We start from the raw sequence: 25,793 nt of genomic DNA on the forward strand, positions 1-25,793 counted from the left end.
TTTGTCGTGGCTACAGTGGTACTGCATTTTCAAATCAAGCCAGGTCATCGATTACACCAAATATTTAGATTGTAGTTATGATGAAGCACAGAAATGATTGTTTAGGTTGAATATCTCTCCTGGTTTGGGATGGGTAGAAATTCCTGTACTAAAAGAAACTACTAAAGAAATAATTTCTGAGTGTTTTCTGTGTGGCATATATGGTGTTCTGGGCTTCTCATTTGATCCTAGTAACAACCTGGACAAGTAGGCCTTATTAAGACCTACCTAACAGATGAGCAAACCAAGGCTCTGGAAGGTTAGCTAACAGCCTTATTTCCCAGCTGATACTAAGCACACCTCCAAATCTGTGGGAATCCCAAAAGCCTATACTCATACTTATATATCTATAACTTTCTATCCATTTTGGGATTTGTTTCATGGGACTTTGCGGTGGGAGGGACTGTGAGAAGAAGCAGAACTCTAAACCAGAGCCAAGAATGTTTTTAGAAGTAGTATTGATGATGGTCCTAAGCACTCTTCACCTGCCATGAATTTTTTGTTTAGTCCTGGGGCTTGAAGTAAGGCCTGGATGTTGTTTCTAAGCTTCTTCTGCTTTCTGCTTAAGGCTAGTGCACTATCACTTAAGTCACAGCGCCACTTTTGGCTTTTTCTGAGTTGTTTATTGGAGATGAAAATCTCATGGACTTTACTGCCTGGGCTGGCTTTGTACCATGATCCTCAGATCTCAGCCGCTGGAGTAACTAGGATGACAGGCGTGAGCCACTGGCGCTCAGTTCTACCATGACTTTTTGATGCATCACTTGCAGATGATGCTGACCTGGGAGGTCTTAAGCAAAGTAAATAAGATGCTTCAATTAAATCCATTCATTAGTTCTTCAGAGAACCCTTCATCTAACCACTGCTGTCATCTTGCTACTTCCTATCCTAGTGTTGTTTATCAAGGTTCTAATTTCTTGGGGACTGGTCCATGATGGCTTAGATCCTGGGAAAATAGTGTTCTGGAGTTGATATACCATCTTGATTCTTGATTTCCCCAAATCACGTGTGTGTGTGTGTGTGTGTGTGTGTGTGTGTGTGTGTGTTTCTTGGGAAATAGATTACTAGCCACAGTTGTTCTTTGCAAAGTTTTGCAAATGTTTTCAGTTCCACCATAGGGGTACTTGGCATGTGAGGCACTCCAGGACTCCTGGGAGGCATCAAGACTGAGGTTCTGGGAGTTCCTGGGAGGACACTGCTACACTGGATGCCAGGCCCACCATGACCACCGCGCACATCACTGCGGTAGTGAGTCTGTTGGGGAGAATCTTAGCCACGTCCTCTTCAGTGGACTGTGATAGTCACCAAATGGTGGGCATTAATTACCAAATGATTAACTTGCTTGATCCTTATACACGAAAGTAGGCAGAACTATGTTGCCCTTGCCTTTCTTTTCTTCCCTATGAGGAAACCAACACCATGGAGGTTTAATAATTGCCTCAAAGCCACCTTGCTGATAAGTGCAGGAACTAGGATGTAAATATTCATTGGTCTCATTTCTAGTTGTGGTTTTATTGGGAGTAGGGAGTGTGGGCAGAGAATAAGCCATTTTAGCTTACTTCATTTCATTTTGTTTTCATTTTAATGTTAGGGATTGAATCCAGGACTTTGCATATGCTAGGTAAGCACTCTTCCAATCCCAAGCTACTAAATCTTAGTTTTTAATCATTAGGAAAATAGAGCACAGTTTTCATGCACCAGGCACACACATACAGACTATGTTATCATTCCAAGTAATCAAGCAGAGGAAAGAGAACAAGAGCCAATCAGCATGATGCATGTACCTGGGAAGGGCAAGGTGCAGCCCAGAGGCCCAGGTTTAACACAAAACAGCATTTGGTAAAGAGAAGCTGTTCCTGCATTGTCCCGGAGGGACATGACTTTGTTATATTCACTGTTGCCAGGGCACCTCTTAGTGGAGCTCTGCAGCTTCAGGAGGCTAAGTAAGCAAAACCAGGATTAGGCTTTCATCCTGTTCTGTTCAAGAACTCTTGCCCCCCCCCCCCCCGCCCATCTTCCCCAAATGTCGCACTTTACAACTTTTCCTACCAAGCTGCCAAGTATTTACCTTTGATGCTCATGCTCAGACATGAGTACACATGACCACAATGGCCTTTTCTTTCAAGGGTAGAGGGTTAATGCCCTTTCTATCATTTTCCTGCAGGCAGGTAGAAGTGTAGGGGGAAGAATCAGGAGCCTTGTGTCAGGTGCCAGGGTGTATGTGTGTGTAGATCTACTTCCCATACCCATATTGTTGGACATGGGCCTCTCATATATCTCATAGAATCCAGGCTGAAAATTGTGATGTGTAACAATTTCAAGAAAAGCACAAGAAAAACACCAGGCTGTGTCTTGTTGACAGAATGGGCACTTTTGAGGAAGCACCCCAAAGTTCTAATCCTGAACCCCCTGTCCAAGCTCTTCAATATTAGAATCAACTCAAAATATCCTCCAAGTTTTTTTTTTCCTCTCCAAATTAGAAATGATCTCATTGCTTTTGTTTCATGGCCACCAGAAAAAGGTGTGTTTGACTTACTGTTATAAGGTGGCATTCCTGACATACAGTGGCATTCCTGGTATGTGAGAGGTTGGCAACACACAGAATTATACCTCTTCAAAGTCCAGGCCACTAGCAAATTAGGGAAACCTGCCAGCCTGCTGCTTCCTGGGTACCTAAAACAATTGGTTCCACAGAAGGCCCCGTGGCTTGATTTGACAAGGGAGATCTGTATTGTGAAAATGAGTTTTCAGGGCTGGGGATATAGCCTAGTGGCAAGAGTGCCTGCCTCGGATACACGAGGCCCTAGGTTCGATTCCCCAGCACCACATATACAGAAAACGGCCAGAAGCGGTGCTGTGGCTCAAGTGGCAGAGTGCTAGCCTTGAGCGGGAAGAAGCCAGGGACAGTGCTCAGGCCCTGCGTCCAAGGCCCAGGACTGGCCAAAAAAAAAAAAAAAAAAAAAGAAAATGAGTTTTCAAGCCCTGAAATGTGGGCTACAGAAAAAGCCGAAGTGACTCTTGACCCTAAATATGTCATGACTTTCTTTTCTTTCTATTTCTTTAGAGTAAAGTACATACTGGAGCCAAATGTTGAGTAGCAAGTTGACATATTATTCAAACGTGATATAATTCTTGATTTCTTAATTTGATTGAAAAGATAGAACACTTCATTCTTTTAAATAGAGTCCTGCTCCTACCTCTGGCACCCATTGGTAAAGATTCTTATTTCCTTTTAACTTTTTGATTATGAAATGCAGTTCATGTTTCCTGTATCCATCCTATGGTTGGCTTTGTTGTGGCAGGTGTATTGGGTTCTTTCTGGAATGTCTCCAATTGGCAGGTCACCAGGGCCTGCACATGTGGCACCCCATACTTTGCTCCCACTGTTACACAGAGGCCTGGTTGTCTCCACAGGAGCTGGTACTGTGTGAGAGTGTGAGGCCTTATATCCTCCATTGCAGTCCCTGCTGCTCCCAGACCTAGTGCTCTTCATCATTCTGCTGTAATGGAATTGAATAGTTGCTAGTGTAGAAATGAGTTTTCTTCATAAAGATGGAAATTATCTTATAGATAATTATAATCCTAAAAATTAGTAGTTAGCCATTTTAAAATATCTTAGCAATAGTTTCTTCTCTGCAGTATATTAAATATGATTTCAACATCTATTCTTATGAAATGAAACTAAGTGAGGAATGACCTGCGTACATGAGAAATGATAAGACATATTCCTTTGGGTGGGAGGATGTTGTCAAAACTATTGACTCAGATTGAAAACAAAAAAAATCCAAATATTAGCAGTGCCTTGGCTATCATGATATAGCTTATATGTTGTTTGAATGTGAAAAAGAGCAAACAGAAAAACTTCTGCTGCTCCTACTCCTCCAAAAGGAAGAAACAAATCCAAACCTTTGGGTTTGAAAACATGGGAGAAAAAAAGAGAGAGAGAATTGCACTCAAAATTAGTCACTAAAGTTAGACCTATTAGCAAAGACCTATTTCTCCTCCATTTCTGTCTTTGCCCAGCCCTTTGCTCTTGTCCAGGGTGCAGTTCCTGTTCCATTGTGCTAGTGGAAAAGAGACTTGGGTGTAAGCAACGCTTTGTGCTGGGTAAGTGGCCAAGCTCTGGGCTCATGCTTCACCCTGGCATTGCTTCTGAGATAAATGATGACATTTTGAGAAGGATGGGAGTTCCAAGCCCCAAACATTTATAGGTTTAAGAAGGCCTATTTTGTATATGAATGATCTTTTATAATGGAGATGAATTTCTAATCTCTGAAATGACCTTGTCCAGAAAAGAGGAATCATAGTAATCCCATTGCAAATCAATTTTCTAGTAATTACATAGTATTTACTAGATACTTATTAGACATTAGACATGTTTGCCTACTTGAAAAAATAAGGCATTCATTTGGCAGTTACTAATTTTTCACATTAATACACAAAGCAAACATTTAAGATAAATGGGAGTAGCTACAGTTCAATTGTTTTGCATCTTGTAAAGTAACATTTTCTTTTTAAAGATTTTTTCTAATAAAATTGTATTTACTTACAAGCTTTCAAAATGTTAGCAAAACAGCTGCAACTTTTTTTTCCAATTACAGAGTGGTGTTCAGTTAATAGAGCAACAATTATTTTGTATAAGCTGCATCAGACAACTGAAGATGAAAAACTACCACCCCTACATATAACTAATTTGTGCTGTGCACCAACAAGAGCGTGCTTTAAATGTCAGTGCCAACTTATAAACTCCCATACTGTACCAGGCAAGGTTATTGGCTATCTAAAGAAACATTCAGTAGTGTGTTAACTACATAAAAAAGATACTTTACCATTTAAAGACAAATCTTACACAGCCTCACATTTCAAATTTTTTAAAAAAGAGTGAGTTGTGTACAGGAGGGTTAAATGCTTCATAGACATGAAAAAAAAAGGCACTAGAACCAACTTATTCATCATCATCTTCTTCATCTTCATCCTCAGCCTCTTCATCTTCCTCATCCTCTTCATCTTCCTCCTTTTTCTTTAAGCAACATTTTCTAAAGGATTGCATTCATTTCCTTTAAATTCTCTCTTCTGATCACCCCTTAACTTTTCTCCAAACATTTTTTTTTCAAGGAATGCTCTAGGAATGCTCACGACCGACCTTTTACAAGCCACCAAAGACTTATACTTTTCTGAGTCCAGTGGTCAGGCCATATCCTTAGGTCCACTGACACAGCTGTTCCTATAGTGTCTGACTCAGCAAGGTGATGAGTCTTTATCTTCTGAAATAGTCTCTTCCCTGGGCTTCGGAAATGCCATTTCTTCATCTACCTCCTCTTCACGAGGCATTTCTTCTCAGATTCTTTTGCTGGTCTCTTGCCCCTCACCAAAATCATGAAAGGTCATGGGGCTTGGTCCTCAAGTGTCTTCTTTTCCTTACTGTCTTGGTGACTTCACTCAGTCATGGTCTTGAATAGCATGTAGAAGCTACCAAATGCATTTTCTTTAACTCAGACTTATCTCCTGACCTTCCGACCTTTACCACATGCCTGCTGGATATGTCAAACTTCAGTCCAATCCTCGACTCTTATTTTTCTTTTTGAAACCTACCTATAACTTCAGTTAAAGATGACTCCATCCATAAACTTTAGAGTCCTTTTCCTCTCCTTTCACCTTTTCTTTTGTTTCCAAATCTTGTTGGTTCTTCCTTTAAATTACAACCTAAATCCATCTACTTTTCACCACCTCTATTGCTGCCACTTGCACCTCTCTTTTAGATTATCACAACAGCTTTTTATCAAACCTCTCTGCTCTGACTGTGGCTACTCTTAAGAATTCAGTTAACATGATGCTTCAAAAATATAAATCAATCCTATCTCTCCTTTGCTCAAAGCTTCACAATGGTGCTCCATTCCACTCAGGATAAATGTGAGTCTCTGCTAGTCTTCCTCACTCGTTCCAATCCAGCCACAGTAGTGCCCTTACTGTTCCTCAAACATACTAGACATGCCTATCTCGCAATTGAAAATTTCCTGTCTCCTAAGAATACATAGTTCTGTCCTTCACTCAGTTCTCACCTTCTCAGTGAAAAGCCACCTACTCTGTCACCTACTTACAACTCGTCTTGCCTTCCCTCTTCACACCCAACACTCCTCATGCCTCATCCTGGTCTCATACTGTCCTTTCCCATGACATGTATCCCATCTTATAACATGGGATATCGAAATCACTTACTTATGCTTATAGTTTATTTTTGTCTTCCACCCAGTCTGTAACTGCATTATCATTGTTTTATTCATGGATGTATTCTAAGCACTATATCCCTGTCTGCCACATGGCAAGAAAGCAATAGATATATTTGAATGACTGAAAGTCTAGACTTCAAAGATGAGAATGATAGAATTGAGAAGCCTGTAAAATCGTTGTCTGTGTTAGACTGAGTGGCTCAAGTAGCAGAGTGGCTCAAGATGTAGAGTGCTGCTTAGCAAAGCACAAAGTCCTGAGTCAATTATCAGTACCAAAGGGGAATATAAAATTCATGTCTGTGTTGATTCAGAAACTTTCAAAAGGATTTTAATCTCTAACTTCCTGATGACCGAAGGGAGTATATGACTTTGTATATCCACAGACTAAATGGACCCACAACTACTTGGTCATTAGTTGCTTCTGAAGAACTTCCTAAATGTCTCAGATTTTCATCCCTTCTTTTGTAACATCCTTTTAAATTATTTAAGTATTTCTGCTTTGGATGGATTTCAACTTTCATGTTCAAAATAGCTTCTCAATATTCATTCTATACTGCCTTCGAAGGATAAGAGTATAAGTACTCTGGCTAGTAACATTAGTATTCATAGCACTGTTCTGGATCTTGAGCTCATTTGGTCTGTTTTCTCAGCTGAAAGCAGGTTGGTTTCTGACATCAAGTTGGTTTGTGTGCAAGACCATTGATCATCATAAATCTAGATCTCTAGGTCTGATGACTACTATAACGGTCACATGTTGTGAGACAGGCCTGAAATAGTCTAAGTTATTATATTCTCTAGTATTTTAACCCATGTTGGACCATTTTCTCTCCTTCTTGAAAGTTTTAAGTGGATTTGCTGTCATAACTGTGTTATGCATATGAGAGACAGGATCTATATTATTAAAATGATTGACTAACATTTTTACAAAAAAAAAACCTGTTTGCTATTTCTAGTGGAGATTCTATTACTTAAAGAAACTCTACTTGAAAAAAAAAAGCTTCTCACTCAATTTTTACCAGGTTTTGTTTTTTGTTTTTTGTTTTTTTTGGCCAGTCCTGGGCCTTGGACTCAGGGCCTGAGCACTGTCCCTGGCTTCCTTTTACTCAAGGCTAGCACTCTGCCACTTGAGCCACAGCGCCACTTCTGGCCGTTTTCTGTATATGTGGTGCTGGGGAATCGAACCCAGGGCCTCATGTATACGAGGCAGGCTCTCTTGCCACTAGGCCATATCCCCAGCCCTTTACCAGGTTTTTAAATTATTGTTTCACTTCTAAAATTAAAAACTCTAGGAATAGGACAGTGTTTTAAAAGTTATCTATAATTCCTTCTGACTGTTATGATCATTTATACACATTTCCTAATTTCCTATATGCATACTGATTACTAAAAATAATATCACCATCACTGGAACATAAAGCCTTTGAGAATTCAGACCTTTGTGTTTCTTTCAGTACAGCTTGAAAAATTATTACCAAGGGAATGAACTAATAAGAATGTTGCTGAGGATCTAAAACTTAATTAAGTACAACTAATGCTGGCTGAGTGGATGACTCTGTTGGTTCACGGGGACAGACCAAAGTCCCAACACTCAGGAAATATCAGCCATTCTGTAATTTCCTCTTGTGCTCAGACCTCTAAGAGTAGTAGCACAGAGGGAGAAGGATAAAATCAAATGGTGACATAGTTACTCTTTTACCTTGCTTGAAAGCAGTAGTACTAATTCCTTTTACTTCTCCATTCTTTGTCTACAGATTGCTTGTGCCTAGAATGGCCTTCAATCTTTGTGACACGAATGGAATGTTAACAAATTGGATGCTATTCCTAAAATAAAACTGCAAATCAAATTTAGAGGTAGATATAAAAGGCTGAGAGACAGAGGTTTGTTGTTCATTTAGATTACAAATGTCATCAAAATTAGAATCCAAAAAAGGTTAGGTAATTTCTAAATTAAACACTCTTTCTTAGAATAATTACCATGTTACAGAATCTGTGTACTTTGGTAGAATCTGAAGAACACTTTATTGCTCAGAATAATGTTCTATTCTTGTCTCCAAATAATACTTGACGCATTTGCTCTTATACTCCCTGACTCCAGGAAGGGTGTTGGCCCATGAGACTGGCACACCCTCAGCAGCGAGGCTTAGTTTTGCTGGAACTTTTCAGATACTAAAATAAAATAAAATAAAAATCCTTCTCTACTCCCTACTTATTCACAGGCATGAGACCTGAACTTTATAATTTTTTTCCCCCTAACTCTAAATTGTCTGAGTCAGGCTCGTGGCAGTCGCCATAAAATGGTAGCATGGAGAAGATGATAGAAATCTTCCCACCAAAACATGCTATGGGGGACTGGGGATATGGCCTAGTGGCAAGACTGCCTGCCTCATATACATGAGGCCCTGGGTTCGATTCCCAGCACCACATATACAGAAAACGGCCAGAAGTGGCGCTGTGGCTCAAGTGGCAGAGTGCTAGCCTTGAGCAAAAAGAAGCCAGGGACAGTGCTCAGGCCCTGAGTTCAAGCCCCAGGACTGGCCAAAAAAAAAAAACCAAAAAACAAAAACATGCTATGGGAGAAACCCACCAGTCATAATTTGAAAGGGCTTTTATGGAGCCTTTTTTTTTTGCCAGTCCTGGGGCTTGGATTCAGGGTCTGAGCACTGTCCCTAGCTTCTTTTTGCTCAAGGCTAGCACTCTGCCACTTGAGCCACAGCGCCACTTCTGGTCGTTTTCTATATATGTGGTGCTGAGGAATCGAACCTAGGGCATCATGTATAAGAGGCAAGCACTCTTGCCACTAGGCCATATTCCCAGCCCCTCATGGGGTCTTTTTTGTTGAGCAAATACACCTGGGCATTCTGGGCATTTCCATTTTGATAGCTTAGTATGTGAAGGAGGAGATTGCTTAAATAATAGCTTGCAGAATTTCATGTTTGTGAGACTGAGTCTGAATTTAAGGAATGTTAATCTGTCTCCTTTTATAACACAATATCCACAGAATTGTACCGAATTTTGTCTAAAATGACTTGAACTTGTTGCAGTCTGGAGTATCACTTCTCGCTAGGACATAGCATTGCCTCTAACTCAAAGCCTATAAAGGATGTAAGTAAACAATGCCTGCATTTAGTGCATTTCTCCACTACTTTAGTGTATTTAAATTCCAAGTACTGGAGTATGCGATATGAGTTGTTTTACTAACCTGTGCTTCATGATCCTTAACGATGTCTGCCTTTTTCTTTCTGGGTTAAAAAGAAAATCTTTGGGCTGGGGATATAGCCTAGTGGCAAGAGTGCTTGCCTCGGATACACGAGGCCCTAGGTTCGATTCCCCAGCACCACATATACAGAAAAAACGGCCAGAAGCGGCGTTGTGGCTCACGTGGCAGAGTGCTAGCCTTGAGCGAGAAGAAGCCAGGGACAGTGCTCAGGCCCTGAGTCCAAGGCCCAGGACTGGCCAAAAAAAAAAAAAAAAAGAAAGAAAATCTTTTAATTGTGGTTATTAGGCAATGAATCATAATTTTTTGCCACCAATGCATCATATTTTATATTTCAAAATTGCTAGTAGATAAACTAGGCACCCGTGGCTCAGGCCTGTAATCTTAGCTCCTCAGGAAACTATGATGTGAAGACTGAAGTTTGAAGCCAGACCAGGCAGGAAAGTCCACAAGGCTCTTACCTCCAATTAATCAGTGAAAAGCTGGAAGTGGAGTTGTGACTCAAGAGGTAAATAAAGCTCCTGCCTTGAGTGAAAAAGCTAAGGATAAGAACCTAGGCCCCGAAGTAAAGCCCCAGTACCAGCATACACACAACAAATTTAAGATTTTTAACACAAAAAATGATAGGATAAGTTAGTGAGGTAGTAGATAAGTTGTGTCAGTTAGTTTTTTGTTACTATGACAAAATAGCTAGAAAAATCAACTTAAATGAGGAAATATTTATTTTGGCTTATGTTTCAGGCCATAGATCTATTGTTTGTGAATCTATGATCTAGAATATTATAGCCTAGAGTGTGTGGTGGAGCAAAACTGCTTGCTTTATGGAAACCAGGAAGCAGAAAAAGAAAGGAAAGGGCTGAGATAACATATAGTCCCTGGGGACATGCCCCAAAGGACCCACTCCATTCAACCAAGAACTCATCTCCTAAATTTCAGTCACCTCCCAATAGCCCATCAAATTATGAGCCCATCCATGGACCCTCATTTGGACTGAATCACCTGAGCCCAATTGGCTTGGATGTAATCACTTCCCTAAAGCCCTATCCTCTGAACATTGCTGCTTTGAGGACTGTCCCTTCAAAATATAAAGCAGCTTTGGGGAACCTTCCATATCTTACCTATCACAATAAACAAATTAGTTTGTTTGAATCTTTCTATAATGTATATATGCACCAAAACACTCCATTGTCCTCCATAAATACATGCAATTATTATTTATTAAGTGTTAAAGAAGGAAAAATGTTTGTAACCTTATCTAGCTTAAAAATGATCAGCACATAGAAACTGTTATTGGTCCCTGTAGATGTGTGCTCCTCTTCTTCCCTAGTTATGGAAACATGACTTTTCAAGTTTGGATGTTGAGGTCCAGGAAAAAGGAAAAGAGGCTACTCCCCAGTTTTCTTTGGCATGGACTAAGAGCAACAATTGCAGGTTGAGTTTCCCTTATCAAAAAAATGCTTGGTTCAAGAAATAGCTAGGATTTGGACATTATTTTTGAATAGTTGCATGGGAACCAAGTTTAAATACCCATACCCATAGCTTAAAGGTAATATAGTATGTTAAAAAATATTTTGGGTCTTAAACAAAGTTTCAAGATGGGAAATTTTCCACTTGTGGTACCATGTCAATGCTCAAAAAGTTCCCAACTTTGGAGATTTTTAGAACTTGGATTATTGGCCCACTCAACCTAAATATGACAACTATTGGAATTGTCCTTAAATGATAGTCATATTCACCCTCACCCGTCTTTACCCCTCCTTCCTCTGCTACCTGCATTAAAGACCATGATGATGACAATACTGCAGATGAGAGCAGAAAGGGCATACCAGTTTCCTACCTTTGTAGCTTTCTATTTAAACAACAACAACAACAACACATTTTTGACCTGGTATGTATGCCTATAATCTCAGCTATGCAGGAGGCAGAGGTAGGAGGATCATGGTTTAAGGCCAATCAGGGCAAAGTTAGTATGAGACTCTATCTGCAAACAAAAGAACTTGGGGTGTAGCTCAAGTGGTAGGGCACTCATGTAGCAAGCATGAGGCCCCAAGTGCAATTGCACTAGTGCAAAAGACAAAGATGAAGAAAAGAGGGGAAAAGAAGACACATTATCACACTATTTTGTTTAAATGACCATTCTATTTCCTAAAATAAGAGAAACCCCAAATGTGCAAATCACATGTAATAGAAAATTAATAAACATACTGTTTAGCAGACTCATATTGACTTATTAGCCCAACATCCATTTTCAGAATTAATCTATGTTCTTAATATTGATATGGCTATAGTGAGAATTGCCAAACTGTAGAACCTGACCCCACGTTTGGTTAAGAATGAGCCAAGCACAGTGGCTCACACTTGTAATACTAGCTACCTAGGAGACTGAGATCTGAGGATCACCATTCAAAGCCAGCACGGGAACAAAAGTTCAAAAGACTCTTGTCTCCAATTAATCACAGAAAAAGCCAGAAGTAGTGCTGTGGCTTAAGTGGTAGTGTGCTAGCCTTGAGCAAAAAGAAGCTCAGCAACAGCACCCAAGCCCAGAATTGAGTCCCAGGATGGCAAATAAGAGAAGAATGAGTTTGACCTTGATTAGGGTGGTTGATTTTTTTTTTCTCCAGGCACTTGAAAATAAGATGAGGGGGCAGGGGAGAGGGGAAGAAACAGTCTTTGTGAGCTGGAAGACTCCAGTATCTGAGCTAATGGCAGGTATATTTCCCACTGTGTGCTGAGAAATGGAAGACACAAGCTGGTAATGAACAAAAGCTCTGAAGCAGAGATTTAGAGATTGACAAGAGAGAAAGCCCTGGGTTTCCCACAGTCCTCCAGGGTCCAGTTATCTGGAAATTCTTTCATGCCTATTGAATATCCATCCTCCATTTCTCAACACTGATGCTGTTTGGAGGCCCATCCCTGCCAGGGAATTACAAATTGGTCTAAGAAAGTATGTGTATGGCAATCCTCTGGCAACTGTATCACTCCAGTGATGGGCACATTTCCCTAACTGACCCAGTCTTAAGATTTATACAGCACATCCAGGGGAGAAATTACTCTTTCTTCTGCTAGATATGACTAGGTCAACAGGCCCTAATAAAACAGGTGGTCAACCTACAGTCTGTCTTGCCAACCCCTGTTCATAAACTAATTTGAATCAAGTTTCTGTTGTTTGTTGACAAAGGTACTGTATGTCATGTATGATTCTCATCCATTTGGGGGATGTAGCTGCATCTTTCCCTTAGAGTTTATGAGCATCTCCAGTGTTCAGAGCTGATAGCCAAAATATTTAACAAATGTACTATAAACCCCAATCAACCGTAAACATGTAGAAGAACCATTTGAGGGTGAGTTGATGAATATTACTTTGCTGTTTCCCTTTAAGTTCCCTTTGCTACTTAAAGGAGCTGTTTATTTCTGTTATTTGTAAGCAGAAATATTCTCATTATTCCTTTTAGATCTTTGAAGGAGACACTCTTTTCATCTTACCCATTTTGGAAGGTAAGCTGCTGATGAGTTTTTAAACTCTAGCTTCTCTTTTTTCCTCCTTTCTTTCAGTGCCAGGATTATACTAAAGATCCTCTTAACAACTGCATGGATGAAAACTTGCCCTAATAATGAGCTCTTTCTGGAATTCCTTCCTGCAAGCCTCGTGATCTATACATACAACCCAGTACTTGACGCATGAAGTGTGACTGTAACATATCCAAAAGATTTCAGCACACATGCTGCAGCCCAGACATCCAATGTGTTTCATTAACTGCACTCACAAACAGGAATTTTAGTGCAGCCATGTTGCCATTTCTTAAATTATCTTTGAAATTCCTCCAATAGCCTCATTGCCCTCATTTTCTTTAAACATCCGATATTGATGGAGATATATCACACTGTCATACTAGGCTTGGCTGGAATTACTTCCTGCCATTTGCCAACACACACACACACACACACACACACACACACATACACCATATTCATCTTGATATTTACAATTATTAAGTCTTTTTCTTTTCCCTCTCCTTTTTGCCCATCCATCTTTCAGAATTTAAGACAAAAGAAAACAAGTTATGATATAAGTTGTGTTTGTCTAGGGCTTTAACAGTCTGTAAGTACAAATACAGCCTACAGATGTTGTCCTTTACATATGAAAGGACTTAGCCTTTTGCCGAGCCTTATGTTTTTTCTTTGCGATGCTAGAGATTGATCCCAAGGCCTTGTGCATGCTAGGCTAGCAGCTCTGCCACTGTATTCCAGCCCAGCCAGTAGCAGGCCTTTCACGTGGACTCCCACAAGAGAGACCATGAGTACTGGGCTCTGTTCAGAACTGCTGCTTTCAATTCCCAACCAGATCAGGACTCTGGAAGTTCTTAATTTTATTTTTTTGTTGTTTTACTTCAAAAACATTTTTAAATGAATGGTGGAAAAATTAATACTGATTGTATACTTAGTTTAAAGCTTTACACATTGTTTCTCTTTTTGTTTTATTTTATTTTATTGCCAGTCCTGGGGCTTGGACTCAGGGCCTGAGTTCTGTCCCTAGCTTCTTTTTGCTCAAAGTTAGCCCTCTGCCACTTGAGCCACAATGCCACTTCCGGCCTTTTCTGTTTATGTGGTGCTGAAGAACTGAACCCAGGACTTCATGCATGCTAGGCAAGCACTCTACCACTAGGCCACATTCCAAGCCCCTACCATTGTTTCTCTAAACGTCTAGAAAGCATGTTGTTAAAGTTGAGTTCTCTGTAATAGGTAGCCTGACTGGCAGCCAGTGTTCTCAGCTCAGAGTAAAGAATTCCTATTGTTTTCCTAACAGGAAGAATCTAGTTTAACCCTGTGAGCACATGCAGTTCAAAGACAGGGTTCAAGGGGGCCACAGAAAGACTGAGACCACGTGTCCTTCTTGAGCTCAGCCATTTGCCTCCCTCTTTCATTTTTTGATTTTGACAGCTTAAATTTTTATTTTTGTTTTATTGTAAAGATGATGTACAGAGGGGTTGCAGTGATGTACGTCAGGTAACGAGCATATTTCTTTTTTGGAACAGTGTCATTTTCTCCCAGCTTTTTTTCTTCACGACCCTCTCCCCCCACCAAGTTGTACAGTTCGTTTTCAGCATAGTGTCTAGTGAGTATCACTGCTGCATTAGTTTCCCCTTTGTCTCACCAGTTTTGTGCTTTCCCTTACCCTCTCCAAAACAGATAAATTTGCATACAAGGAAAAAGGCACAGAAATTAAAAAAAAACAACACAGAAAACAGTGACAAAAGGGGAAAGCAGAAAAATGTTGGTAGTTTTTAAAAGAACACAAATGCTCTGCTGCAGACAAAGTCTCCAGGCCATCACACAGTAGCAGGAAGATCCATACAAGTGGGAGCCTTGTCCATTTTCTTCAGTTTTCTACTCATCAGGCCTAGAACAGTGCCAGACATTTATTAGTTGCTCAGTACGTATATTAGACTGCCCACCTACCACCTACATTTCACCGTCCCCAGCTGTCTTCCATGTAGAATTGGAGAGAAGGTTTTCTGAGTCCAAATGCAAGGATATCTAGCTCCTTTTCTTCCCTGATGATTACAACTGTTTCCATCCCTCAGCTCTTTTCTCAAAAGACGTAGACCTCCAATCATTACTGGGAAACAAAATATCCTTGAACCTCAATTCTACCTAAACCCCAACTTAATTTCCTGACCGATATATAGTACAGAGTGATAAGAGCTCCACTAGATGAACACAAAGGGCCAGAACACAGGACAAAGAAGCTGACGCAGCAAAAATGATGACCAGAACTCCTCTTGCTGCATATTTTTGCCTTTAACTTGCCCTCTGTATTTGGTCTTCAAAACTGATTGTAACTTCCTACTCCTTGTTTCATAATTTCCTCTTTTCTGACTTTGCAGTTCTAGTTAAATATTGGCCCACTGGTTGGCAAAGAGAATTGAGATGTTAGTGGAGTCCTACTGCTTTTCCCCTAGTATTTGCCTTTCCATATTGCTTGCTCTGGTCAAACTGGGATATGAGATAATGGACAACGAGAACTCAATAAAACCCTCATGTGTTCAAATCAATGACCACTGACAGAGACTGCACAAACATGTCACGGGGCTTAAAAGAAACAGGGGTATAGCAATAGAGATAAAGGATGTCAAATAACTATATTGTAAGGCAGAGTTCTGGTGAGAACTCTAGAAGATCTTATGAAAGAAAGATCATATGAAAGAAAGAATTCTAGAGGATGATATGAAAGAACACAGAAAAAGCAAAGAGAAGTTTAGAGTGTGGGCTATTAAAAGGTTTCTTGAGAAACTCTATGAAAAAATGAATAGGATTTTTTTTGGGAGGGTGGCTGGTTCTGGGGCTTGGACTCAGGGCCTGGGCATTGTCCCTGAGCTTCCTTTTGTTCAAGGCTAGAGCTGTACCACTTGAGCCACAGAGCTACTTGCGGCTTTTTCTGTGTATGTGGTGCTGAGAAATCAACCCCAGGATTTCATGAACACTAGGCAAACACTCTACCACTAAGCCACATTCCCAGCCCCCAAAATGAATAGGATTTTAACCTGGTGGGAGAGAAGCATGTTGGCAATGGCAGCCCAATCAACAACTCCATCTAAACAAGAACATATGATACAGATGCTTCTAGTATTTTCTTCCTACCTTGATCTATAATGTCAGTCTCTTAAAAACAACTTCATAATGGACTCTGGTGAGGAGAGCCACAACCAGTGGAGTAGGGTCATGGCAGGTGTTTTAGAGTGTTCACTAAAGATGGAGTTTCACTGAACCATGCTGCTGGCAGTATTTTAAAAGGAAGATGAAAGTAGCATGCTGCACATGAACTGTTTGGTCCAATTTTACATGCAAAACAGATGGCTGTTAAATGTTTTATCCCTGGTATTGTATGCCTTTATAAACACTCGAGAAGAATTGAAACGGAGGATTCTATCATGTTAAAGAAGTTGTGTTTATAATTTGTTTATAACATATGCTTGACTAATAGGCAAACTCCCTGCTTCTGTGGGCTATACTGTAGGTACACACACATTTAAGAATGATTAGCTTTTCCCTGTTGCTGCCAAGAGCCCTACAAGCCATAGGAATCAATACATGGAATGATTTATCACTGACAGATTAACATTTTCTATTGATTTCTTCTGGAAGGGGAGTTTGTGCCCACCCCAGGAGCTTTATTTATTTATTTTTGTATAGACAACCAGGAAATCAGTTGTAGTTTCAAATTTTAAGATGCTTTGGTAGTGGTTTTTATGAAAAGTAACAAGAGGCCCTGGTAGTTTCAAAGTCTTGCTAAGCCGTACAGAAGTGAATTTCATGTGCCTGTCTGTGCCAACAGTGCACTTCTTGTCTCCTAAAGCAGATGCTCTGTCACTTACCATGAATCTGAGCTCTACTGTCAGGTTTTGGGCTTTGAAAGTCTGAAAAAGTGCCTTAACTTGTTTTGTTTTTGAAAACCAATGTCAACTGGAAATGCAGTCTTAGGCTGCACATCTTCAGAGAAAAGCAGGCAGTGGTGTTCATAGGATCCAGCTTTCTAGCTGGCATCAACTAGAGCTTTTCAAACTTGGACTTTGGCAGGACTCTTCTGGGGACCTGATTAAGATATAAATTCAGATTTTGAGGTATGCTCTGTGATTCTGCATTTCCAACTGGCTCCTTAACCTGCTGCAGAACTTCAAGCTTGTTCTTTCCCTGGTAGGGTCCTTCATGAAGGTGAGGTGGCAAGAACAGTTTGCTGACCATGCAAAGACCACTTGATAACAAAAAGCCCTGACCTAATGTATGGACCTGTCCCATCATCTCTTCTATCCAAAGTGGTTTTTGAAATTGAAGATCTCATTAGACTTAAAAGAAAAAGTGCTTGCCTCATATACCCTAGGTTCGATTCCCCAGCACCACATATATAGAAAACTGCCAGAAGTGGCTCTGTGGCTCAAGTGGCAGAGTGCTAGCCTTGAGCAAAAAGAAGACAGGAACAGTGCTCAGGCCCTGAGTCCAAGCCCCAGGAATGGCAAAAAAAAGATGCTTTTGGAACAGATCCTAAAGGAAGAGTGAGCTTGTTCCTACTTCCGTGTATCTCTGTCAGGGTGGGGATAACAGAAGAAAAGAAAGAAAACAAATGGTCCAGTCCTCTTTTCTGTATATTTAATTCCCTACCCCATGCCTGACATGTTAGGCACAGGAAATATATTATAACAGGCAAACGAATATAGAAGTACTCTATTTTGGAAAAACAGACCTTGAAAGCATTTCCCTTCAGCCTCTTTATTTTTGTCAGGAAGCTTTTACTCCAAGAGACCCTACACACAAAATATCCAGCCGTTCAGCATTTCCCAGCAAAACAACATTATCTGTCATTGTTCTTTGTGTTCAAAGATACTTCTGGCAATGATGTTACTATTCCTGTGTATGGATCTGGCGGAAAGCCCGAAGATGTGACCTAATTTCCAAATCGCTTGTCCTTCCTGGTAAGCTGTGCTTAGTAAGACCTGCTGCATTTCATGGCTGTCCTCCAGAGACTCCTACAAACTTTGGTGAAAGAGTTGGGAGTGAAAAGGTTTCCAGATGTGTTTGCTTGTGTGACTAGATGATAGATATCTTTTTTGAATATTAGCTTCTACCTATCATTTGAAGAAATGATATAGAAATCAACTCCCTATCTTTGATTTCTGTTTAAAACTTGGGAGTGGAAGAGCATTTGGTGATATGTTGTTAGCTCTAGAAGGGTACATTTTGGTATATTTATACTCAGGCTACCCAGGGGGAGAATGCTTCTGTCAGGACTTCTGAGTGGATCTTGCAAGTTAAATTATACCATTGAATTATGCTGAAAAGGGAAGCATGCTTCATAGAGAAGGCATTTACCAAGCTTTTGAGGGACTGCTGTGTACTGATTAAATGACAGATGGTGTTCAGCTTTTACAATGTAGGAGTGCTGAAAGAATGTGGGGTCACCATGAAGCCATGGAAAATCATAAAGGAAAATATGGTGCAACTTGTTGTCAGCTTGGGATAATAAGAGGAGGTTCCAAAAAAAAAAAAAAAGGGAAGGAAAGGAAACAGAGATGAAAAAAGGCAGTGCTTCACATTGAAAGGCAGTTCCTTCTCTAGTTTAGCTACGAGATGTTGGGTAGTATCTAAGTGTCTAACCCTGCTAGTAAGTTCCCTTGGTCTTCGGCAATTCTATGTTCTTTCTGTTTGTTGAATTCACACTTGACATTTTTTGTCATCCCTGTGTAACAGAGAGAAAACTAGGATTTAGAGAGCTTAGGAACCCAGGCCAAGCTTGAACAGCTAATGGAAAACAAAGTTGCAATTTATACATCTGCAGTTTGACATAATTAGCTGCTTTTATGTTTTTAAGACCTTTTGTTGTTGGTGGTGTTGGTGGGGCTTGAATTCAGGGCTTGGGTACTGTCCCTGAAGTTTTCTGCTCAAGGCTAGTGCTCTGTCAATTGAAACAAAACTCTGCTCCTGGTTTTCAGGTAGTTAATTGGTGATAAGAGTTTCACTGACTTTACTGCCCTAGCTGGCTTCTAACTGTGATCCTCAGATCTCAGCCTTCGGAGTAGCTTGGATTACAGGTGTGAGCCAGCAGCACCTGGATTGTTTCAAAGACTTTTTTGGGTCTTGAAGGAAGTAATATTTTGTCACTTTTCTTTTTGCCAGTTCTGGGGTTTGAACTCAGGGCCTGAGCACTGTCCCTGGCTTCTTTTTGCTCAAGGATAGCATTGTACCTCTTGAGCCATAGCACCATTTCTGGATTTTTCTATATAGGTGGTGCTGAGGAATCGAACCCAGGGCTTCAAGTATGCGAGGCAAGCACTCTACCACTAGGCCATATCCCCAGCCCCTATTTTGTCACTTTCTTTGAAAATTGATTGGTTGTAGAAAATCTTTTTTTGTAATGTATTACCTAACTTCTTTTACAATTCTTAGTATATTGGCATTTCATGCTGATAAGGGAAGAGTCTGTACCTTGTGTCACAATTACTAGACACTTGCAATGCACAATGCACACCTTCCTCCCCTTCACTCAGATCACCTAGCTATGATGTCAGAGGCTGGCAATTTTCAGATTCTGGCCTGCCCGTGGGAGCCCAGTTAGTCTATGCCAGGGTATAAAGTGACAGCTAAGATTTGTATTGTTGACTCTCAGGGTTTTTTCCCTTTCTCTTTCATTTTCCTTTTTCCTTTCCCTTTCCCTTTCCCTTTCCATATCCTTTTCCCTTTCCCTTTCTTCCCTCCCTCCCTCCCTCCCTCCCTCCTTCCCTCCCCCCCCCTCTCTCTCCTTCCTTCCTTGTGATAGTTCTGAGGCTTGAACTCAGGGTGTGGGCACTGTCCCTGAGCTTTTGTGCACAAGGCTAGCGCTCTACATTTTGAGCCACAGCTTCACTTACTTCTGACATTGTTTTTGGTAGTTAGAGATAGAGTCTCACAGTTTTTCCTGCACAGGCTGGCCTTGAACCATGATCCTCAGATGTCAGCCTCCTGACTATTGGGATTATAGGCATGAGCCACAGGCAGCAGGCTCTCCCAGGCTTTTTATAACCTGGGCTACAGAAGGCAGCTTCTACTCACTCTCTTCCCTCACACTTTCTCATGCCCGCCTGACAGGAGCTCCTCTGAGACCAGGGTTCTGTGTTAAATACCATTCTGCTTGGGCAGGTCGGTGATACCCTCTTCACTCTTAAAGGCAGGTGACAAAGGACAGTGATAGGGGGATAACCTAATGATTTTTTGCTTATCTACTTCCCACTTAGTACATACATAGTCTACATTTGTACTTTTTATTTTAAAAATATACATACTTATATATATTTTTTGCCAGTCTTAGGACTTGAACTCAGCACCTGATCACTGTCCCTGAGCTTCTTTTTGCTCAAGGCTAGCACTCCACCACTTGATTCACAGAACCACTTCTTTTTACTATTTATGTGGTGCTGAGGAATTGAACCCAGGGCTTCATGCATGCTAGGAAATTTAAGTCTATGGTTTTTTTCTGAATTAATTTTTTTTGGTCATGGGGCTTGAATTAGGGCCTGGATACTATACTTAACCTTCTTTGCTCAAGGCTAGCGCTCTACCACATTGGGGCACAGTTCCACTTCCAGTTTTCTGGTGGTTAATTGGAGTTAAGTGTCTCATAGACTTTCCTGCCCTGGCTGGCTTCATAATGCAATCCTTAGATCTTGCCCTCCTGAGTAACTAGGATTACAGGTGTGAGCCATCAGTGACTGGCTTTAGTTAATATTGCATATGAATGGAGGTATGGATTATGGTATTTTCTTTTTGCATGGAAGTCTCCAATTCAAGTATTATTTACTGAAGACTATGTTTACTGAATGAACTCCATATCTTTGGTCTCTTCCTTGAAAGTTAGGTTGGCTATTTATTCTTTTTTGTTAGCTGGAAAACCAAAGCATAAGCTGCCACTCATGTAACTTAAAAAAATTTTTTTTAGTAAAAAATTGTATTTACTTAAGATGCATTCAAAAGGTCAACAAAACAGCTGCAACTTTTTAAAAAATTACAGAGTGGTGTTCAGTTAACAGAACAATAATTATTTTGTATAAGCTGCATCAGACAACTGAAAATGAAAAAACTACCATCCCCATATATAATTAATTTGTGCTGTGCACCAACAAGAACCTGCTTTAAGTTTCCATGCCAATGTATAAGTCCCATACTGTACCAGGCAAGGTTAGTGGCTATTGGAAATGTCACTGGGACAGGACTATCTAAAGACACATTTGGTAGTGTGTTAACCATATTAAAAAAATACTACTATTTAAAAACAAATCTTACATAGCCTTACCTTTCAATTTTTTTTCTTTAAAAGAAGTGAGTTCTGTATAGACAAGAAAAACTGCACTAGAACTAATTTGTTCATCATCCTCTTCTTCATCTTCCTGTCTTCCTCCTCTTCCTTCTTTGTTCTTTTTCAGTCTTCATAACTCCCCCTGCCACCCTCCTCCTTTCTTTGGCTGCATTGGGTTTTCCTTTAGCTCAGTAACAGCAATGTCCTTTTCATACTTTTCCCTCAGCTTAGCAGCCTTCTTTCCATAAGGCTGCTTGCCATCTGCAGCAGTGCTGCTCCACATCTCGTCCAGGTTTGTTTTTTTCAACGTCACCAATACACAGGCCAGGGTGTTCCCCTCTGATTTTAGGGTCATACTCAGAACAGACCAAGAAGAAGGCTGAAGGAGGCCTCTTGGGCATCTTGGGATCCTTGAACTTCTTTTTTGTTTCCCCTTGTGGAGGGATGCAGGTTTTCATATCTCAAGCCTTGTCCGCCTTAGCCATATCTTTAACTTTCCCTTTCTCTTTAGCACTTTGAGCATTTCTTAGAAAACTCTGAGAAGTGGATGGAAGCATCTGGATGCTTCTTCTTATGCCACCTTCCTGCAAGTTTGCATAAAGAATGCATCTGATGACATTGTGCCTCTCAGCTTCTTAGGATCTCCTTTGCTCATGTTTAGTTTTTCCTCTGTGAAGCACAGAGTTGCTCAGTGCCCTTTCGGGCTCTCCCTGCCCCTGCGCTGTCTCTATGGAGGTCAGTGTACTGCAATGCCACTCATGTATCTTAAACTATGATTTATTTTAGAAGTAGCTACTGCTGCCATCCATTAGCTTGAATTCTAAGCTTGCTAAATATCTTTGGACAGTATAATCTAGGCTCTTACTGATAGATTTTTGTTTTTGGTTGGTCTTGGGACTTGAACTTAGGGCCTGGGCACCGTCCCTGAAGCTCTTTGTGCTCAAGGCTAGCGCTCTACCACTTGAGCCACAGCGCCACTTCTGGCCTTTTCTGAGTAGGTTATTGGAGAGTTTCACGGACTTTTCTGCCCCGGCTTGCTTGGAATTGCAATCCTCAGATCTCAGCTCCTGAGTAGCTAGAATTATAGTTGTGAGCCACTGGCTCCTGGTTCTAATAGGTCTTTGTTCATGTTTACTTACTCATAAAATCCTACCTTACTCATAAAATCACCTGCCAACTCATTGGGGCTCTCTGTTCTAGCTTGCTTCTATTAGCCAGAACTTCCAAAATGAGTTTGAATATATGTGTGTATGTATTTGCATTTTATTTGTTTAATTTAAATTTTTAAATTTTCTTTTCTTTTACTTTTGTTCTAGTACTAGGGCTTAAACTCAGGGCCTGGGTACTATAACTTAGCTTTTTCATTCAAGTCTGGCACTCTACCACTTGAACCACCACTCTAGTTCTGACTTTATTTGGTAGTTAATTGGATATAACAGTCTCACAGACTTGCCTGCCTTGTCTAGCTTTGAACCACAATCTTCAGATCTCAGGCTCCTGAGTAGCTAGGACTATAGATGTGAGCTACTGATGCCTGTATGTATGTATGTATATATGTATGTGTGTGTGTATGCGTGTATGTATGTATGTACTTATTTTTGTGCAGGTTCTAGGGTTTGAACTCAAGGCATAGGCTCTGTCTCTGAGCTTTTGTGCTTAAGGCTAGCTCTCTACCACTTGAACCAGAACTCCACACCTGGTTTTTTGATGGTTAACGGGAGAGAAGAGTCTCATTGATTGTCCTGTCCAGCCTGCCTTCAAACTATGATCCTCAGATCTCAGCCTCCTGAATAGCTAGGATTACAAGCATGAGCCACCAGACGCCCAGTTTGTATTCATTTATTTTTGAAACAAGGTCTCAGTATGTAGCTCAGGGTGTCCCTGAACTCATGGTTCTCCTGCAGAAGCCTCCCAAGTGCTAGGATTATAGGTGTGTGCCAACATGCCCAATGAGCTCAAAGTTTTCTAAGGGGCAGTAGAGTGAGAAGAAGGTTGAACTTTTTAAAAAGTGAAATAAGTGGGCATTTAAGAAACATTATTAATAATAATTAACTCCATTTGTAATTTGCTATTTAAGGGCTCCTGAGGCCAATGTGCCATTTTCTTCATGATCCCTGTTTGTAGTTAGGACCAAGCAATGCATATACTGGCTGCCATACAAGTACACATAAAGACGTGTAGAACACACACACACACAAACACACACACACACACACACACACACACGGGCATGTGTGCAGGCGCTGAGCCTCACCCCCATGCAGCCAAAGGCCCCTTGAACATCTACCTAGATGTCCTAAACTCAAACTCATCTTGTATATCATGGATATCTTCATGGGAAAGCTCTTCTGTTTTCTCATTTTCCTTATTGATGCCAAGATGCATCCTCGTGGGTTGAGCCCTGAGCACAGTGCTGTAAGAGTACTAGCTGCTTGCTTAACTAGCGAATCTAGAATTCTGCTGTGGATCAAGTTTATTGGTTTAATTTATACAATCCTTACTTACTGAGGCATTTTAAAATGTCTTTTTTTTAAATCCTTGCTATACTCATAAGATCTCCTAGGCTGCTTACAATGGTTCTATTCTCTTCGGTTCTATGGGATGGAAGTGGGTGAGAAGGTGAAGGCTTTCACATTATATTCACCCTATAGTCTTTCCTGGTCTTTGGTTTACTCTCAATAATATTATTTCTTCCATTTCTAGTTTGTAGGAAAGAAGTACAGCCTGTGTTTTGATGGAAGGATTAATTCGATAGATGCACTCACCAAAGTGTTCAGTAATTTCTTTAAGTGAACTCCCAGCAAGCCCTCTACCACTTGGGCCACACCCATACCCCAAGAGAAATGCAGAGGGAATACTTATGGCAACAACAGACAGTGATCAATGTCCCAAAATGCCCGTCCTGTATTAAAAATTGATGAAATGCATTAGGAAATATTTTACTCTTTCAGATGGTCTGTAAATTCTCTCCATTAATAAAAATCAAAGAGAGACACATATAAGCATTACTATATGAGGTTCATCTCCTAACTATCTCATCTCAACTATATACAAGATTCTGTGTATTTTAAAAAGTTTTTTAAAAAGTTGCTAGCCTTACAACACAGAGTGATACAGATACCACAAAGATTAGCTCAGTTAAGAATGTACTCGGAAACTTGTATGAGAGGGGAGCATTGTTAATGCAAATGGTTAACTGGACAAGAGCTCTGATGATAGCACTTAATTCATAGCAAACATCCCAGTCTCCGTTATTTTCGAACTTCAGGTCTGGAGAAAGCTAGTTTGTGAAACACCAGCGATTGCTTCCATCTGTGTTGGGATGGTGGACATGGAAAGTCTTAATCCAGTACAAAGAGTAGGGAAGCTCCCTTTATAAAATTGTCCCTAGCTGAATTCCTTTAGAGGTTTTGAAATCCCAGCCTCCAGCACAAAGCATCATGAATATTCATCAGGGGGGCGTGCCCTGTCTACAGACTGGACTCTGGCAGCTGCAAGCAGCAGAAAGCGCACGCCAGCTGCGCCCAGGGAAAACAGTTCCTGTTTTGTGTGCTGACTGCACACGTCCAGCGTCCAGACGGCCACATTGTGCTCATGTGGGAGGGACTTTGTAAAGGCGAATGGACTTTTCTGCGTAGGGCCTCGAAGCTGCAATTCAAGAGGTCTCAAATCTCCCTACCACACACCTGCCATTGAAATTCCAGCAAGAAAAATTCAGCCATATCCTCTCCATTTGTCCCTTTCTAAGAAACAAATAACCCTGTGTGAATAATTGTAGGCTTTTTATCCTCTTGTGGCACCTCCCTCTTTGCTATTGTCTTCCTTCTCAATGATTACAACTGCTACTCACTTAAAAAATAAAAGGATACCCTGAATAAATTGAAGCCATGTCTCTATTTCCCTCTACTCTGCTCCTACATCTTGATCTGCTCCTGACCTTAGTAGTATAGCATAGTGGCTTAGAGCTAGGTGTTCAGATTCAGAGTCCATCTTGACCACTTACCTGTACTAGGAAGGTGACCCATTATTCTCTGCCTCAGTTTCTTTACCTTTTCTTTCTTTCTTTCTTTCTTTCTTTTTCTTTTTTCTTTTTTTTTTTTTTTGGCCAGTTGTGGGCCTTGGACTCAGGGCCTGAGCACTGTCCCTGGCTTCTTTTTGCTCAAGGCTAGCACTCTGTCACTTGAGCCACAGCGCCACTTCTGGCCATTTTCCGTATATGTGGTGCTGGGGAATTGAACCCAGGGCTTCATGTATACGAGGCGAACACTCTTGCCACTAGGCCATATCCCCAGCCCCTCTGCCTCAATTTCTTTATCTGCATATGGAGATAATACCACCTACTTTGTGAATTTGATTTAAGAATGAAATAAATTATCTATAGACATGCTTGAGCCATGCCTGGGATGTAGCAAGCACTTAGTGTTAATTTTTATTATTTTACCTTTCACTGGATAAGCTTGGCAGGCGATGGCTGAAAGTTAAACCAGGTGGGAAT

The 25,793-nt window shown here is 40.7% G+C and overlaps 1 pseudogene; it reads right to left on the reverse strand.

The window, feature by feature from the left end:
- Nucleotides 1–1,199: 1,199 nt before the first annotated feature.
- On the reverse strand, nucleotides 1,200–21,953 carry LOC125355957 (annotated as a pseudogene).
- Nucleotides 21,954–25,793: the final 3,840 nt, after the last annotated feature.

The sequence above is a fragment of the Perognathus longimembris genome, chromosome 8, assembly GCF_023159225.1.
Source record: "Perognathus longimembris pacificus isolate PPM17 chromosome 8, ASM2315922v1, whole genome shotgun sequence".
Taxonomy (NCBI): Eukaryota; Metazoa; Chordata; class Mammalia; order Rodentia; family Heteromyidae; genus Perognathus; species Perognathus longimembris.